General features: G+C 41.1%; 1 non-coding gene across 1 annotated transcript; it reads left to right on the top strand.

The window, feature by feature from the left end:
- The first annotated feature begins 409 nt into the window (after positions 1–409).
- LOC122025869 lies at positions 410–515 on the top strand. The gene has a single exon (XR_006123892.1). It is a non-coding gene; the product is annotated as a small nucleolar RNA R71 (small nucleolar RNA).
- The last annotated feature ends 18,050 nt before the right edge of the window (positions 516–18,565 follow it).

Genomic DNA, 18,565 nt, shown 5'->3' with positions numbered 1-18,565 from the left:
TGTTGGTGTGATCAATAACCCAACATCGTCACACTTTTCACTAGATCTTGTATGCGAAAGAGGGAGATCTTCTTTAAACCATTTTGAAACAATACTTTCAATCTTTGCCCCCAAATGTTTGAACTCCCCGTTCTGTGACTTGTGATTATCAAGACTCATAGATGGTTGAGTTACAATTTGTTTGACAGGCTCTATAGCATTTATGGCTTACACTTCATGAATGTTTGAGGGAAATTCCATCCAACTTATGTTCGACCATTCATGAAGGTTCAATGTCACTTGATCAATTAACATATATGCTTCATCTACACTTTTGTCCATAAAAGATCCTCTAGCTGATGAATCCAATAAACTCTTGTCTGAGAAAGAAATTCTCCCATAGAATATGTACAGAATCAACCATTTTTCAAAACCATGATGAGGGCACTATCTTTGAAGACTCTTGAATCTATCTCATACTTCAAATAATGATTCTCTATATGTCTGAGCAAAATTTGTTATGCAATTCCTCATATACACTGTTCTGCTTGGAGGAAAAAATGATTCAGAAATTACTTCTCCAATTGCTCCCAACTTGTGATACTTTGAAGATGGAGAGAATATAACCAAGTCCTTGCTTTATCCTTGATACTGAAAAGAAATGTCATCAATCGAATTGCATCTACTGACACTCCTTCACATTTCACCATATCACAAATCTCTAAGAATGTTTCAAGATGCAGATAAGGACTTTCTGATACTTCTCCTCCAAATTTGTGACCTTGTATCATGGAAATTAACTCTGGGTCTAGTTGAAAACTTTCTGCTTCAATTTGTGGTTGCACAATGGGAGATAAAAATCTTACAGAAAAGGGTGTAGAAAAATTTCTCATGGGTCTTCTTGACATGTTAGTGCTCATGGATATTCAAGAAAAAATTATTAGAGAAAAAAAAATTTGAAGAATCAAAGACAAGAAATAAAATGCAATATGAAAAGCAAGAAAGAAAATGCAGAATTTAAATTGCAAAAAAGTAAGTGCATAATGAAAACAAGAAAGAAAAGACAAAAGGAAAAAAGAAAAATGTCTAGAATAATTCATATGCTAATCAACTAATGTGTTTATAAGTTCTTGTTATTCTTGATGCATTTACGAAGTTTGATCTTCTCATACACAAGAACAATATTGCAAGATATGTTTACAAAAGAAAAGTAGAGAAAAAATTTAAATCAAAAGAAAAATAGAGAAAAGCTAGACTAGAATGCTAGAAATCAAGAATGCAAAATTAGAATTAGAATTGCAACAAAATAGATTGTCAAGAAGTAGAAAGATATGCAAGAAAAAGAATTCTAAAGATTAGTTACAACTATGCTAATGAAAAGAAAAGTTATATTTAGGCTAACTCAATTGATAATCTCTAATGTTATAAGTGCAGTCCCCGGCAACGGCGCCAAAAACTTGTTAACGTTCCGCAAGTGTACGGATACGTCGTCAGTAATAAAGAAAGATATCATATCCACAGGGACTGTTTATAACCACTAAAGATATCTCAACACGAATTAGCTAAACAACTAATCAATTGATTTATAAAAACTAAGTGCAACTATGAAAAGTAAAGCATAAAAGTAAAAGCATATAAACAGGAATACGGGCTATGATAAAAGGATGTTCTAGTAATTTTGATTTCTTTGTAATTTTATTCAATGTAAATGATCTACCAAATCTTATTCCTCAATTGTCCATCATTTGTAGAAGGTTGTTGATTCTCTCTTGCAATAGACAATCGGCTTAGGACTAAAATCTATATCCAAATGTGATCAATTAGGAATTATTCCTATGATGTCCTTACACGGGTTTGCCTGTCACGTGCGTCCCTCAGATAATCAACATAGAAAGTCATTATTTCACAACCCATATCAAGATATAAACAATTAATGCATACAATCTATCCTACCCCCTTGAATGACTTTATTTCACCTTCAAGATTATCCCTCAATCGTCCTTACACGGGCTTGTCTGTCACGTACATCCCTCGGATAATCAAATGAGGAATTACCTCTACAAGATCCACAAGATACTCAAACATTCAATCAAGTATGGTAATTAAGTCCAATTGCAACAATCCACACAAGATCAAATAGATACAAACAAGACAAAATCATAGAAATAGGAAATTGGCAAATCCACAAGAGTTTACATCAAATCATATTGCAAATACTCCCTCCATCCTAGAACAAGGAGATCTAATCCATAGAACAAGAAAAGAAACCCAAAGACAAGAAGATTATAAGCATCTTGATCCCAAAATCCAAGAAGAGAAAGGGAAGAAAAGCTTATCTACGATGAAGAAAGGTCTTCGGATCCAATCCTCGATCTCGGAGTCGATTTGTTGAAGATATGCCCTTAGATCGCTGGAAAATCCCTCTAAGAAGGTGAAAAATTGCCCAAATCTTGCTTTCTCCCAAAAGGGAGAACTCCCCTTTTCAAATGATGAAAGAAACCCTTATATAGAGCAGAGATTTTCGACGCCACATGGCCCCGAGACCCGGCCGTGTGTGAAACACGGCCTAGGTCATTCTCTTCACTGCCCATCTCACACGGCCATGTGATGCACACGGCCATGACATGTTCTGCCACTACCATCCTTGCACGGTCGTATAGATCTACACAGCCTGTGCTGCCTCCAGTTCTAGAACTCATGCACGGTCGTGTCTGGGACACGGCCAGGGCTTGTTTGGCTTTTGGAAAAATTGTACGGTCGTGTAGATCTACACGACCATGGCTCTCTTGTCTTCAAAATCGGCACGACCATGTGATGCACACATGGTCGTGACCTTCTCCTTTTCTGCAGAAACTACACGGGTGATCATCACCACACGGCCTGGACATTACCCTGCTCTGTCAATGCTGCATGGGTGAGCATCACCACACGGCCTAGGTCACTCTCCTAGACATGGTCGTGTGACACTCCAAGATAGTGTCTTCCTCCTTTCGTTAACTTGCAGATTTGGCCTCGATCATAAATTCTTCTCCAAATACGACTCCTGGGTACAGAAAATGCACAAAAGCATATCTTCGAACAAAAAGAGTAAATATGCTAAAAATAAAGCTGGAGGTACGAAAATGCATAGATAAAGCATACGCAAAATATGTGAATGTGCGTCAAAACATTCTAAACAAGTGTATACAATCTACACACATCAACTTTCTAACGGTAGATTAATATAATTAAGTAGAAGAGGTAACCTAGAAAGTCCGGTTAAAGGGATACCCTCTGTTACAGGGCCCCCCCGATCATACAATCACTAGACTACACAAATTACTTCCTAACATTAATTTAGGAGAAGTCTCTAAACTTTAATTGGTTTCCCTTGTAGGGGATTGCCCTTCGTTTCAAGGATGATACCCTAGAGAATAGGGGATACCCTCTATTACAGGGTCCCGAGTTAAACAAACTAAAGTATCCCCCCTACACGATGAACAAAATCCTACATCTATATGGATTGCCCTCACACATATTTTGTCAAACATATACAAGGCACAACATATATAGAACATGATAAACACTTTATAGAATAAGAAAATATCTAAATATATAGTTCATACATCCACAACACATCATAACTACTTCTTCTATTATAGATCTAGAGATCTACTCCATTGCAAAGGATTTACAAATAAGAGATAAGAAATTAAGCATTCCATAATCCAAAATAAGAGATGGAGAAGAGAGAAATGTTTATCTATGTGTTGTCAGTCTTCTTGCTTGTAATCCTTGCTCCGAAGGTAGACAGATCTGTGAAGATGAGGCTTCTAGGGGGAGAATCCTTCTCCAAGGAATGGGGGTGAGCCCCAATCCAAAGATGAGTGAAAAGGAAAGGAAAATACCTTTTATAGTCCTGGGCATGGGCCTAGCATGGTCTGTTCCATGGCCATGTGAAACCACACGGACACAGTCTGGTCCAGTGGCACGGCCATGTGGATTCACACGGCCAAGGTCAGCTCCAGCTCTGGAAAATCCACATGGACGAGTGGATCCACATGACCAGAGTCTGCTTTGCCTCTGGAAACCCACACGGTCGTGTGAATCCACACGTCCAAGGCTATCTTCTCTACTTCATTACACGACCGTGTGGAATCCACACGGTTGGGGTCATCTCCTTCTCTAGTAAGTGGCACAACCATATGGATTTCACACGGTCAATCCCCTTTGTCTTCGTTTGTTCTCCAAATTGTCTATCAACATTGTTTTTTCTAAAAAAAAAAAAAAGTGCATCCTATCAATAAGAAAATACACAAAGAGTAGATCTCCAACAAAGAAGTAGAAATGTGATATTACAATGAAATAGAGTACAATAAACATATATTATGCTCATGAAATACAAGTATATGTACATCAAAACATGTATTAAAGTGTATATAATCTATGCACATCAATATGCAATATTCACGTGCATTCAACATGGTCACTCCACCCACCCCTCCAGACACCACAACCCTTATGTCACCAAGAGGCTGGATAAATAATAACTGTACTACCCTCCAGATACCACTATAGACCCACTGAAGTGGATAGTTCGCTAAGTAGCTATCTCACTACATAGCATAGGGGTCCCTGACTGCTCACAATGTCGGATATCACTACCCCTGAGTGGTCGGGTGGCACAACAGGATAAGGGGTAACTGCTCTAGCTACCACTATCCATGAATGACTGAGTGTACGACGCTAAAAATGATTGATAACCTACTCAACCACAAGGGAGACATTTGATTGTCAGCATGCAGTGCAATAATGGACATGATGTAATAATCATGATATAACCACAATCATTATCAATGTAACAACATAATCAACATAAGTAGCTCCAATACATGATCTATCAAATACCTATATCTATAGGTATGGGTAGATCCAACAAGTGTTCACTAAATAACACATACAGTAAGTAGCAACACATATAGTATACACCAGACACGTATGCACCCTACATCATAGGTATAATCATCATGATACCTCCGATATCACACCAGACATATAAGAACACCAACATAGGTATTATTGACATGATTCCTCTAATAGTACACATCAGATACGTGTACATACACAACATAAGTATAATCAACATGATTCCTCTAATAGTAAATATCAGACATGTATGCCCACACAACATGCATATAGACAATTAACATAGTGACTCCTATAATACATATCATGTTAGAATGTATACTAAAAGCCTAGCTTTTTGTAAACATTTATTTTGAAATAAGAATCACATTGGTCAAATGTCTACATTTATGCTAAGTGTAGTTGTCCGTTTAATTTATATTGTAGATAACATGGTGTGAGGAGACACACAGAAGTTCATGTTATCAAATCCTTATAAATTATAAATAGTTGTTCACAACTAAGATGGAATGGGACAAACCATTGGAATGGTTGTATTGTAATTAGGTATTAGTTTATCTTGACTAATAAATTACACTAGTATACTATGAGTGTATTGAGCAAGACCATTTGATGTAGTTTCTTTTTATACTGACTATATTAAAGAATAAAACCTCTATTATTATAGAAGTGCATACTCTTAATCATGATATAATAACAAGCACGTATACTTAATATTTATTTCTTTAATTTATCAAAGGGTGCGATTTAGTTCATTAAATCAATAGGTCCGATAAGTTGGGAAATGATATTATTTATATGTTGTGTTGTTGATTATAGAATGAAACTGTGTCCTAGTAATCTAGGTTGATGATGTCCCCTTGAGGAGCTCATAAGGATTGTCATGTAAACCCTACAGGTGGACTTAATCCGACATGACAATAAGGTTGAGTGGTACTACTCTTGGAGTTAGATATTAATTAAGTGAGTTATTAGTAACTCATTTAATTAGTGGGCATTCAATATCTTAAACACAGGGAGACTAATACACTCATGATAAGAAGGAGCCCATATAGTAATATGGGATTGGTGCGGTAGTGCAATAATAACTCTTTAGTGGTATGAGTTATTATTGATGAACTTGAGTTGGGTGTTCGGGGCGAACACGGGACGCTCAAGCTCATCGGGAGACCAAAACCAATTGCTCCTCTAAGTCCCTATTGTAACCTCTTATTTATAAAGTCTTATATCCACCAAAACCCAACTTCTTACCCACCTCTTGGTGCCCGGCCAAGCCTAGCTTGGAGTCCAAGCTAGGGCCGGCCAAACCATACCAAGAAGGGAGCCAAGTTGTGGTCGGCCCTAGCTTGGAGCCCAAGCAAGGGTGGCCGGCCACATTAAGATTAAAAGGAGGTTTTAAATTTTAAATCTTTTCTTATATGGAAGTCATGGTTTTAAAAGAGAGTTTTTAAAATTTTAAATCTTTCCTTTTATAGCTTTCTATAAAGTATTAAGAGAAAGGTTTGATATCTTTCCTTATTTGTAGTTAAAAGAAAGATTTTAATTTTTGATAAAACTTTCCTTTTTTGCAACCATCCACATGTTTTAAAATAAAGATTTTAATTTATATAATTTTCCTTTTACAACCAACAAGGGATTTAAAGAAAGAAATTTTTAATTAAAATTTCTTACTGGAAACAAATAAGGAAGTTTTAATTTTATATTTAAAACTTTCCTTGTTTGAAGCAATAGATATGGCCGGCCATGACAAGAAGAAAAGGAAGTTTTAATTTTTTATTTTAAAACTTTCCTTTTTAGTCATTGGCAAGGAATATAAGGAAGTTTTAATTATGTTTAAAACTTTTATTATTTGCCAAGATCAAGGAATATAAAAAAGGAGGAGGGGGTGTCTCGCCCAATAACACATCTATTATTCTTCCTCTCTTATTCCTTGTGGTCGGCCCTTCCTATTCTCCTTCTCTTCCTCTTTGGTGGTCGGCGGTATCATCTCTTGGAGCTTGTTTGGTGGCCGGATTTTGCTTGAAGAAGAAGAGGAGAAAGGAGACATTGTTTCCTAGCATCCCTTGGAGATTGGTTGGTGGCCGAAACTCATAATCCTTTGGAGGTTGTTGGTGGCCGAAACTTGGAAGCAAGAAGAAAAGGCTTGGATGGATTTCATCTTGGTAGATCGTCGCCCACATGACATCCAAGAGAAGGAGAGGAATACAATAGAAGATCAAGAGGTCTATAATCTATAAAAGGTATAACTAGTTATTAGTTTCCGCATCATAATTAGTTTATTTTTTGTATAGATCTTGAAAAACCAAACACAAGAGGTTATCGGTTTTAGTTATCGTTTTTGTTATCGATTTTCGTTTCGATTTCATGTTTCAATATTGTTCTTCTATTGAGGTCTCTATAGTAAAACCTAGTTTATTGTAAGAAGTTAAATATCTGATTTCTTTGTGAGGCTTTGTCTAGGAAGTGGTGGATGATCCCATATCCAAGAAGGCCTAGTGCCTCGTCATGTTTAACCTGGAAGTCGATCTTTGAAATAGATATTTGATAACTTCTGTAATATGGTTTAACTTAGGAAGATCTCATCGGTTGAACTTGGAGTAAGAATGTTAAGTTTCATTCCCAATCTAAATTTAACTTCTAAAGGAGAAATTTGGATTAATAATGTTAAGCATCGTTTGCAATCGAAATTTAACTTTAGTAGAGCACATAGGTAGCTAGGATAGTTCTATGCAGGGGAACTAGGACGGTATTCTGAGTAGCTATCAACATACCAAACATGTATACACTCAACAACATATGCATAATCAGCATGTTGACATAGTCAACAAGAAATCCCCTATAGTACATACTCTATATGTGTACATACAATGGAGTATAGATATCTAAAGTCAACACTGTTGTAACGTCCGAAAATTCTCAAAACTATTTTAGAAATATTCTATGATTTTTCTGGAATTTTTAGATATTTTTCCGGAATTTTTAGAATAGCGGAAGTAGCAAAAATAATTAGAAAACGAAAACGGCCTAAGCGGGAATTGAACCCGAGACCTATGGTTTACGGATAATGTTAGTAACCAGTTGAACCCAGCAAGGCCGTGCTGAAAGGAAAGGGAGGCAATTAAATTTATATTAGAGTTGGGCGAATTACCCACTTAATATAAATAGGGAATTAATAGGTGAAGAGTTATTTGCTTAACGTGACTTTTCTCCTCCCTCACCCTAATTCCGCCGATCTCTTCTCCTCTTCCTCCTCTCGGCGCCAACCACAAGGAAGCTAGGGTTCCGTTCCAAGGGACCATAGGAGCACCTTCCGGCGACGACTCCAGCACGAGAACGTTCCCCTCCGCGAGAGGAACGCATAGACGCGAGAAGATCGTCGAAAGGATCGTCTCCTCCGGAAATCCAGCGATTATAATCGTAAGAAAATCCTAACAGGAGGTAAGAAACCCCTCACCAGCAATATAAGTAGCTTTCGTTTGATTGCATGCCTTTAGTTTAGCTATATGCAGATTTTTCGGCACCCAAGGTGTGTTTAAACCCTCCTCGCAGATTAGGGATCTAGTTGAGCACCTCTAGATGGGCCAGACACGTTGTTCTCCTTCAGTTGGAGGCTCTCGACGTTGTCGGGTGCCTAGAGGTGGTCTCCCTATTAGAGGGGAGAGTTGGAGCACACCAAGTGTTCGACAAAATGATTATTGTAGCTAAATACTACCTCAGATATTTTTAACAGCTCAGTTAAATGCATTAGTAGCATTTAAATCAGTATATTAGTCTAGTTTCAACTAACATGGGACTACGGTCCAATGGGTGGGCTCCCACAGTCGCCTCTAGGTTTAGATAACCTAGCTCTAGGTTCAGATAACCTAGAAACAGCAAAATAAACAATTAGTAGCTATATTCAGTATTTTATTTTTAGTGGCACTGTACAGGATTAGATATCCATTGGGTTGGGCTCCCACAGTCGTCCCTAGGTTTAGATAACCTAGTAAACCCTACTAAATGCGGGACTTGCAAACCCAGGTCTAGCTAGGGATGCGCGCGGGCCCAAACAGCAGCATGATTACTATTTTCACTTATTATGATAATAGCTTTCAAATTCGTAACCTAGTTATGTGAATATAGTTTAAGCTCAGTTTTAGCTCAGTTTTAGTTTCAGTTTCAGTTTAGTTCTCCTAGTTGATACCATGAGATAGCTCCATGCTTAGATTTTATTATGCATGCCATGTTTCAGTGTTTATGCCATGTAACTTCAGTATGCCATGCTTTAACAAATCCAGTGCATGTTTTTAAATAGCATTCTTTAAAAACATGATTGCATCGTTGCATGTTTTTGTGAGGTAGATGGTTTCTTACTAAGCTTAAAGCTTACAGATACTTTTTCCTTATACTGCAGATAAAGGTAAGGGAAAATGGATTAGCAGAGGAAGCTGAAGGTCAATGCAGTGATGGTGTGTGTGGCAGGAACTTGGAATGAAGATCCTTAGGGAGTTTAGCAAATTAAGAACTTAGTTTCTTTTCTCGAGTACCTTTATGCACTTTTAGACCTTAGAATGTTTAAACCATGGAAGATTTGTTTAAGTTGTTAGTAATTATATTGGAATGCTAGTTAATAGATGTTAGAACTTATTACAATTGATTTTAGAACTCTTATATGAGATTTTGGCACGAACTAGTGCTGAAATCAGAGTTTCGATCGAAAGCCCGGATCGATCTACGGATCGATCGGAGAGATGAACCTGGATCGGTCGACCGATCCGTAGAGAGTTTATGGATCGGTCGGCCGACCGATCCGGTGCAGTATCAGGATCATCGATCGGTCAGCCGATCGGTCCAGATGGCACGGTCGAAGTCTCTGGATCGGTCGGTGGACCGATCCCGCCGCATACAGAAGCGTGTACACGGATCGGTCGGTAGACCGATCCACCGCACTAAGTGAGATAGTTTATGGATTGGTCGACCGATCCAGAGTTTTCTTCCGTGCTAGTATCAAGCTGGATCGATCCATCGATCCGACAGCCTAATCGATCCATGGGTCGATTGAAATGCTGATTAGGTCATCCGAGAGGCATAGATTATCTTCCCTAGCATGTGTACAACTCCTAGGTACACTTAGAATATTAAGTTCAGATTCTACAGTAATCAGTTTAGCAAAATTTTAATCAATCCAGATTTCCGCAATAGTAGTTTAGCACAGCATAATGTAGCGATCAGCCTCACAGCCTAGTTAGTAGGAGGCGGGTCGTTACAGAGTGGTATCAGAGCAGTGTTCCATACTTCCTACACACACATCAGCATTGTACCTGCAGCTTCCAAGTAAGAATACCTCTACTTTATTTATGTTTCTTGCTTTCTTGTTATAGCTCATGTTTATAGATAACTGATGCATGTTAGTATGTGATAGTATATAACATGATAGCAATAGTTATACAATTATGATTGTATTAGTTATGCATGTCCTATCCTCTATGTCTTTAGAAATGGCACGAGGACGCCCAGCTAGAAGGGCACCAGCTACTGAGCCCCAGCATGAGGCAGGCAGTTCAGTGCCTCCCCCAGACCTGACAGCATTAGTGGCTCAGTTACAGCAGCAATTAGCTAAACAGCAGCAGGAGATAGCCACTCTTATGGCTAATCAGCAGAATACTCCCACAGTCACCCCTGAACCTGACCTAACGACCCCAGCATTTATAGAGGTTCCACCAGTCCAGCCTATAGCACCAGCAACCCCAGTAGCAGAGGCAAAGAGGGAAGCCTATCTGATCCAGTGGCAGAGAGTCAAGCCAGAGAATTTCTCAGGCAGCAATGAACCATGGGATGCTCAAGCATGGTTCAAAACACTGGAGAGGACGATGGAGCTCTTGGACTGGCCGGAACAGGAAAAAGTGAAGTGTGCCTCCTTCTGCCTGACAGGGGACACCAGTATGTGGTGGGAGAGAATCAGAGCGAAGCGCCCAGTGAACCAGATGACATGGGCAGACTTCGAGAAGGAGTTCTTTGAAGAATTCTTTCACATGCGGGTCACAAACCGCCACTACGACGAGTTCACTGAGTTTCGTCAGGGCAACCTATCAGTTGAGGAAGCCGTGAAGAAATTCAACAGGTTGGCTCGTCTATGCCCTGAATTAGTCAGCACAGAAAGGGAACGAATCCGGTTGATGCTTAAGATGCTGAGGCCGGAAATAGCAATGAACGTGGCTGGTGGCGTTCATAGGCCACAAACCACAGAAGAATTAGTGAGCAGTGCTCTAATCACTTAGCATTACTAGAATAGCATCAAGCAGCAGAAGCAAGTCCTCTCAGAAGCTAAAGGTCAAGGAGGCTCAAGCACTCAGAAGCAGCAGGGCCACAGCTCCCATGGCTCTAACTGGAACTCCAGCAACAAGCGCAAACCAGGGAGTTACCCAAAGGAGGACCAGCTAGCCAATTATCCAAAGTGTGCTACTTGTGGAAATTCCATCCTGAGTTTGTCGTAAGGGCACACGAGGATGCTTTGAATGCGAAAGAAGGGCATATGGCCAAGCAAGGTCCAAACAAGACCCTTTTCCTCGGCCACACCGATTCAAGATGGAGGCCATTACATCGATGCGGTGCTTTAGATGGTCACATATCGGCAGGCGATTAGAAGCCCCTCCGGCTATGACCAATGCGAGGATCTACTCACTCACCGGAGAGGACGTAGCAAATGCCTCGGCAGTTATTACAGTCAGATTAGTATTTTCAACAAAGTACAACTGTCTTATTCGATCGGGCAACCCATTCTTATATATCCGTGGCATTTGCAAAGAAATTAGCGAGACCTCCAGAGGTACTCAGTAGGACGACCTTACCTTCGGGAGAAATTATGGCATCCACGCACTGGCAGTGCCAGTCATTATAGCAAATAGAGAACTCTTTTGTGATCCGATAGTGCTAAATATGATGACTACGATGTCATCCTTGGAATGGACTTCTTGATCGGATACGGTGCCTCCATCGAGTGCCGTAAAGATAGGAGGAAAAGCACATATGGATACAGAAGAACCAAAGAAAGCCCAAGAAGTTTCACCTATGAAGGCACATGGATGTATGGGATTTCTAGCACACGTAGTCAGGACAAGGACCAACAGCTAGCAGAGGTCCGAGTCGTATGTGACTACCCAGCAGTCTTCCCTGAAGAGTTAACAGGCCTAGCACTAGACAGGGAGATCGAATTTGAGATAGAGCTTATTCCCGGTACAAATCCTATCTCCAAAGCACCTTACCGCATGGCTCCAGCAGAACTAAAGGAACTTTATGAACAACTACAGGAGCTGCTTGACAAAGGCTTCATACGTCCTAGTCACTCACCATGGGGAGCGCATGTATTGTTCGTGAAGAAGAAGGATGGGAGCATGCACCTGTGTATAGACTACCGAGCGCTGAACCAAGTCACAATCAAGAACAGGTATCCTCTTCCCAGAATAGATGACATGTTTGATCAGCTAAAGGGAGCAGCAGTGTTCTCTAAGATAGACCTCAGATCGGGTTATCATCAGGTGAAGGTTAAAGAAGGGGACATACCCAAGACAGCATTCAGGACTAGATACGGACATTACAAATTCGTAGTCATGCCCTTTGGCGTGACAAATGCTCCAGCTACTTTCATGGACCTCATGAACAGGGTATTCAGAGAATACTTAGATAAGTTCGTTATCGTGTTCATCGATGACATTCTTATCTATTCAAGAACTCAGGAAGAACACGTAGAGCACCTGAAAACAGTATTGCAGACCCTTCAGCAGCCAAGTTCACGAAATGTGAATTTTGGCTAGATCAGGTGTCCTTCCTGGGTCACATCATCTCAAAGGATGGTATCATGGTAGACCCCAGTAAGATAGAAGCTGTGAGCAATTGGAAAAGACCCAAGAATGCCAGTGAGATCAGAAGCTTTCTAGGATTAGCAGGTTATTACAGGAAATTCGTAGAGGACTTCTCCAGGATAGCCTCCCCACTGACAGCAAATTTCAGTGGACAGAGGACTGCGAGAACAGCTTCAGCGAGCTGAAAAGGAGATTGACCAGTGCACATATTCTGACTCTGCCAGAGAACGCAGATAGCTTTGACATATATAGTGATGCCTCGAAGTTGGGACTAGGAGCAGTACTGATGCAAAATGGCAAGATGATCGCCTACGCCTCCAGACAACTTAAGGATTATGAGAAGAACTATCCTACTCATGACCTTGAGCTTGCAGCAGTGGTGTTCGCTCTCAAGATTTGGAGACATTACTTGTATGGAGCTCAGTGCAGAGTGTATACAGATCATCAGAGTCTGAAGTATTTCTTCACTCAGAATGCAGATGGCTAGAACTGGTCAAAGACTACGACATAGATATCCTCTACCACCAGGAAAAGCAAATAGGGTAGCAGACGCCCTCAGCAGGAAGTCCAGCGCTACCCTATTATCTCTAGCAGCCATGTCACCGCCCCTACTGAAGGAGATCTCATATTTTGGTCTCGAGCTCATAGTCGGACAGCTCTCTACTATGACATTAGAGTCTACCTTGCTCGGTGACATCCAGACAGCTCGAGGAGATCAAAATTCAGAGAATCAAGCAAGGTTTAGCGTAATTAGAAGGTGGAGAGTGTTCGATAGCGGGGTGTTGTATTTTGGTGACGGGCTATGTGTCGGATCGGGAGGAACTACAGAGGAAAATCCTAGGAGGCTCACAAGACTCCCTATACGATGCATCCGGCTCCACCATGTACCAAGACATGAAAAACATTTTGGTGGCCCGGGATGAAGAGACATCGCTCGATATGTCGACCGCCTAACTCGAGGGTCAAGGCGTAACATCGAGACCGGAGGAGTTTTGCGGCCCATTCGGATCCCGGAATGGAAGTGGGAAGATATTTCTATGGATTTTATAGTGGGATTACCCGAACTGGTTTTGATACCATCGGGTAATAGTCGATGATTGACTAAATCAGCCCACTTCTTAGCTATCGGGATATCCTACTCCATGGAACACTAGCTCGGTTGTATCTCAAGGAGATCGTTAGATTGTATGGAGTCCCACGAACCATTATTTCATACGGTGAGATTCACATCACACTTAGTGTATACAAATTTGGGCATGAAGTTAAAGTTTATCTTCCATTCTCGACGATGGACGACGAGTAAATCAGTACTCAAGATATGCTCCGAGCATGTGCCTAGATTTCAAAGGAAGTTGGTGCAAATATCCGAGTCTAGCAGAATTTGCAACAACTATCGTGCCACTATCGGCATGGCACCCACGAGGCTCTCTATGGGTGGAGGTGTAGATCTCCATCTGGTATGAGAGTGGTGGCGAAAGAACTAGAACTTGAGACATCTAGTGGCGATACCACCGCACTATCTGAGATCCGCCAGAGGATAGAGCAGCTCAGAGATGCTGATACACGGAGCAGACCTTTAGAGTTCTCAGTTGGAAGTGTTCCTCGAGTAGCTCCCATGAAGGGAGTAATGCGGTTTGGGAAAAGGGCAAGCTAAGTCCCGATATGTGGGACCATACCTTATCGCCAAGAGTGGGCAAGGTAGCATATGAGCTAGAGCTACCCGAGAAATGTCACCGTCCACAATGTATTTCATGTCTCTATGCAAGAAGCATACCCAGATGCCACCCAGTGATTGAGCCCCATGCAGATCAAGACCTCATATGGCGATCGGCCTATTCGATAATAGACCGGTTAAGAAATTACAAAGGAAGTATCATTAGTAAAGTTATTTGGCACCACACAAGAGGCAACTTGGGAGACAGAAGTACCCAGAATTATTCTAAGTTTGAGGACGAACTTTTTATAAGGTATGGGGGATTGTAACGCCCGAAAATTCTCAAAACTATTTTAGAAATATTCTATGATTTTTCTGGAATTTTTAGATATTTTTCCGGAATTTTTAGAATAGCGGAAGTAGCAAAAATAATTAGAACCGCAAAATAGCTTAGGCGGGAATTGAACCCGAGACCTATGGTTTACGGATAATGTTAGTAACCAGTTGAACCCAGCAGGGCCGTGCTGAAAGGAAAGGGAGGCAATTAAATTTATATTAGAGTTGGGCGAATTACCCACTTAATATAAATAGGGAATTAATAGGTGAAGAGTTATTTGCTTAACGTGACTTTTCTCCTCCCTCACCCTAATTCCGCCGATCTCTTCTCCTCTTCCTCCTCTCGGCGCCAACCACAAGGAAGCTAGGGTTCCGTTCCAAGGGACCATAGGAGCACCTTCCGGCGACGACTCCAGCACGAGAACGTTCCCCTCCGCGAGAGGAACGCATAGACGCGAGAAGATCGTCGAAAGGATCGTCTCCTCCGGAAATCCAGCGATTATAATCGTAAGAAATTCCTAACAGGAGGTAAGAAACCCCTCACCAGCAATATAAGTAGCTTTCGTTTGATTGCATGCCTTTAGTTTAGCTATATGCAGATTTTTCGGCACCCAAGGTGTATTTAAACCCTCCTCGCAGATTAGGGATCTAGTTGAGCACCTCTAGATGGGCCAGACGTTGTTCTCCTTCAGTTGGAGGCTCTCGACGTTGTCGGGTGCCTAGAGGTGGTCTCCCTATTAGAGGGGAGAGTTGGAGCACACCAAGTGTTCGACAAAATGATTATTGTAGCTAAATACTACCTCAGATATTTTTAACAGCTCAGTTAAATGCATTAGTAGCATTTAAATCAGTATATTAGTCTAGTTTCAGCTAACATGGGACTACGGTCCAATGGGTGGGCTCCCACAGTCGCCTCTAGGTTTAGATAACCTAGCTCTAGGTTCAGATAACCTAGAAACAGCAAAATAAACAATTAGTAGCTATATTCAGTATTTTATTTTTAGTGGCACTGTACAGGATTAGATATCCATTGGGTTGGGCTCCCACAGTTGTCCCTAGGTTTAGATAACCTAGTAAACCCTACTAAATGCGGGACTTGCAAACTCGGGTCTAGCTAGGGATGCGCGCACAGCAAGTACAGTTGTCGGGCCCAAACAGCAGCATGATTACTATTTTCACTTATTATGATAATAGCTTTCAAATTCGTAACCTAGTTATGTGAATATAGTTTAAGCTCAGTTTTAGCTCAGTTTTAGTTTCAGTTTCAGTTTAGTTCTCCTAGTTGATACCATGAGATAGCTCCATGCTTAGATTTTATTATGCATGTCATGTTTCAGTGTTTATGCCATGTAACTTCAGTATACCATGATTTAACAAATCCAGTGCATGTTTTTAAATAGCATTCTTTAAAAACATGATTGCATCGTTGCATGTTTTTGTGAGGTAGATGGTTTCTTACTAAGCTTAAAGCTTACAGATACTTTTTCCTTATACTGCAGATAAAGGTAAAGGGAAAATGGATTAGCAGAGGAAGCTGAAGGTCAATGCAGTGATGGTGTGTGTGGCAGGAACCTGGAATGAAGATCCTTAGGGAGTTTAGCAAATTAAGAACTTAGTTTCTTTTCTCGAGTACCTTTATGCACTTTTAGACCTTAGAATGTTTAAACCATGGAAGATTTGTTTAAGTTGTTAGTAATTATGTTGGAATGCTAGTTAATAGATGTTAGAACTTATTTCAATTGATTTTAGAACTCTTATATGGGATTTTGGCACGAACTAGTGCTGAAATCAGAGTTTAAGTGCGAAATCAGAAACCCAGATCGATCTACGGATCGATCAGAGATGGGGTAGTGCCACTGGATCGGTCAGCCGACCGATCCAGAGGCGAACAGAGGGTGCAGCAACTCACTGATCGGTCAGCCGACCGATCAGTGAGCCACTGGATCGGTCTGCCGACCGATCAGTGTACTCCTGGATCGGTCGGTAGACCGATCCAGCCACATACAGAAGCGAGATAGCTTATGGATCGGTCAGCCGACCGATCCAGAGTTTTCTTCCGTGCCAGTATCAAGCTGGATCGATCACTGGATCGATCCGACAGCCCAATCGATCCATGGGTCGATTGAAATGCCTGATTACAGCTAGCAGGTCATCCGAGAGGCATAGATTATCTTCCCTAGCATGTGTACAACTCCTAGGTACACTTAGAATATTAAGTTCAGATTCTACAGTAATCAGTTTAGCAAAATTTTAATCAATCCAGATTTCCGCAATAGTAGTTTAGCACAGCATAATGTAGCGATCAGCTTCACAGCCTAGTTAGTAGGAGGCGGGTCGTTACAACTGTACATGAAATAACTAGATCATCTCTAAAGTCAAGTAGATAAGTATCAAGTAGGATAACAAACAAATAGATTTAAGATAAAGCAACATAATCCATCAATCAAAACAATCATGCACTAAGTTTAATGAACTAAAGAGGCCAAGGAAGAAATACCCACCTTCATAAGTAGATCGTGCCAAACGTCTTCAAGTCTAGAAGATCACATCCAGCTCGAATCCTACAAATACAGGATATGATGCAAAACTAAAGATCTGCAATCAATGTATCAACCTATTAATTAATTCAAAACCTAATTCCGATGAAGAATTCCAATTGAATCAACCAGTCACTACCTATCTCAACATTATCAGATCCCATCATTTTATCACATACTTCAATTAAATCAATATAGACATAATCTAATAGCCCATATGGAATTTATAAAGAAAAGATCATCCTCAATAGGAATTCAAAGAAAAAGTCATTGAAACAAGCTCACCTGTGTATGAACAATGATCAGATACCACAACTTCAGTAACGACTTAATACTATTGATACCAAATCTAGAAATCAATCAACCATATCCATGGATTGCTTCCACATCCAACCAGTAGAGCAATTAGGGTTTTGAAATCTTAGAAATTAGGAACTCAACTTACCCCAGTCGACCACCTCTTCTCTAGTCTAGACCCCAACAAGAGTATGCGTCGATGAGATCCATGATCGGTTCAGCAAGAACCTGACAGTACACTGTGTTGGATGTCTCTCATTAGTTCGGATCAGAGAAGAACAAACAAAGAGAACTCACCACACTAAATTCATGAATCTATAAAGATTTAAATGGGGAATGCCTTGGATGGCCGCCCTTCAATGATGGCACCCGATTGGGTCCTAACTTGCAGTGGCGCCCCAGGTTGCTTCTCCACAGATCATTAGACAAGAAGGCAAGGCTAGTGGATCTACTGGCATGACACCATTAGAGATGGCATCGGTGCCCAGGGAACAGATCGGCCGTGAACTTAGGCGATCACTGGATCTAATGGCTGCTTAGCCGGCGTTGGCTGGGTGTCGTCGATATTTGGTGGCACACACCCGATGTCATGGTGAGGGAGAGGGTAGGGGTGTAAGACGAGAAGGAGCTTCGGATCGGGTGCTGGCGGTGGTCGATTAATGACGCGGTAGAATCGGTAGCTAGGGTACGGTCGGAAAGGAAGCTTGGGTGCTAGCCTCCAGCGAGTGCTTGGCATCTACAACCAATAATGAGAAGGTGGCGGTGCGGCAATCAAGCGGAGCGGCACGAGCGTCGGCAAGATCGAAAGAGAGTTTGACGGTCAACGACGTGTGGAAGAAGGGAGGCGACGTTGCAGCTTCAAGGTCGCGAGAGCATTGCAGGCTGAGGAGGACTACACCGGTGATGATCGGCTCATAGTGGTGGTCGGTGTCAATGCCCAGCGATCGATGATGGATCGAGATAGAGAGAGGGAAAGGAGGGTCGACGATGAGGTGAAGAAGGAGAGTATATATATATAT

Source organism: Zingiber officinale, chromosome 9B, assembly GCF_018446385.1.
Source record: "Zingiber officinale cultivar Zhangliang chromosome 9B, Zo_v1.1, whole genome shotgun sequence".
Taxonomy (NCBI): Eukaryota; Viridiplantae; Streptophyta; class Magnoliopsida; order Zingiberales; family Zingiberaceae; genus Zingiber; species Zingiber officinale.
The sequence above is the reverse complement of the archived record's forward strand: the minus strand, read 5'-3'. Positions and strand labels throughout refer to the sequence as shown.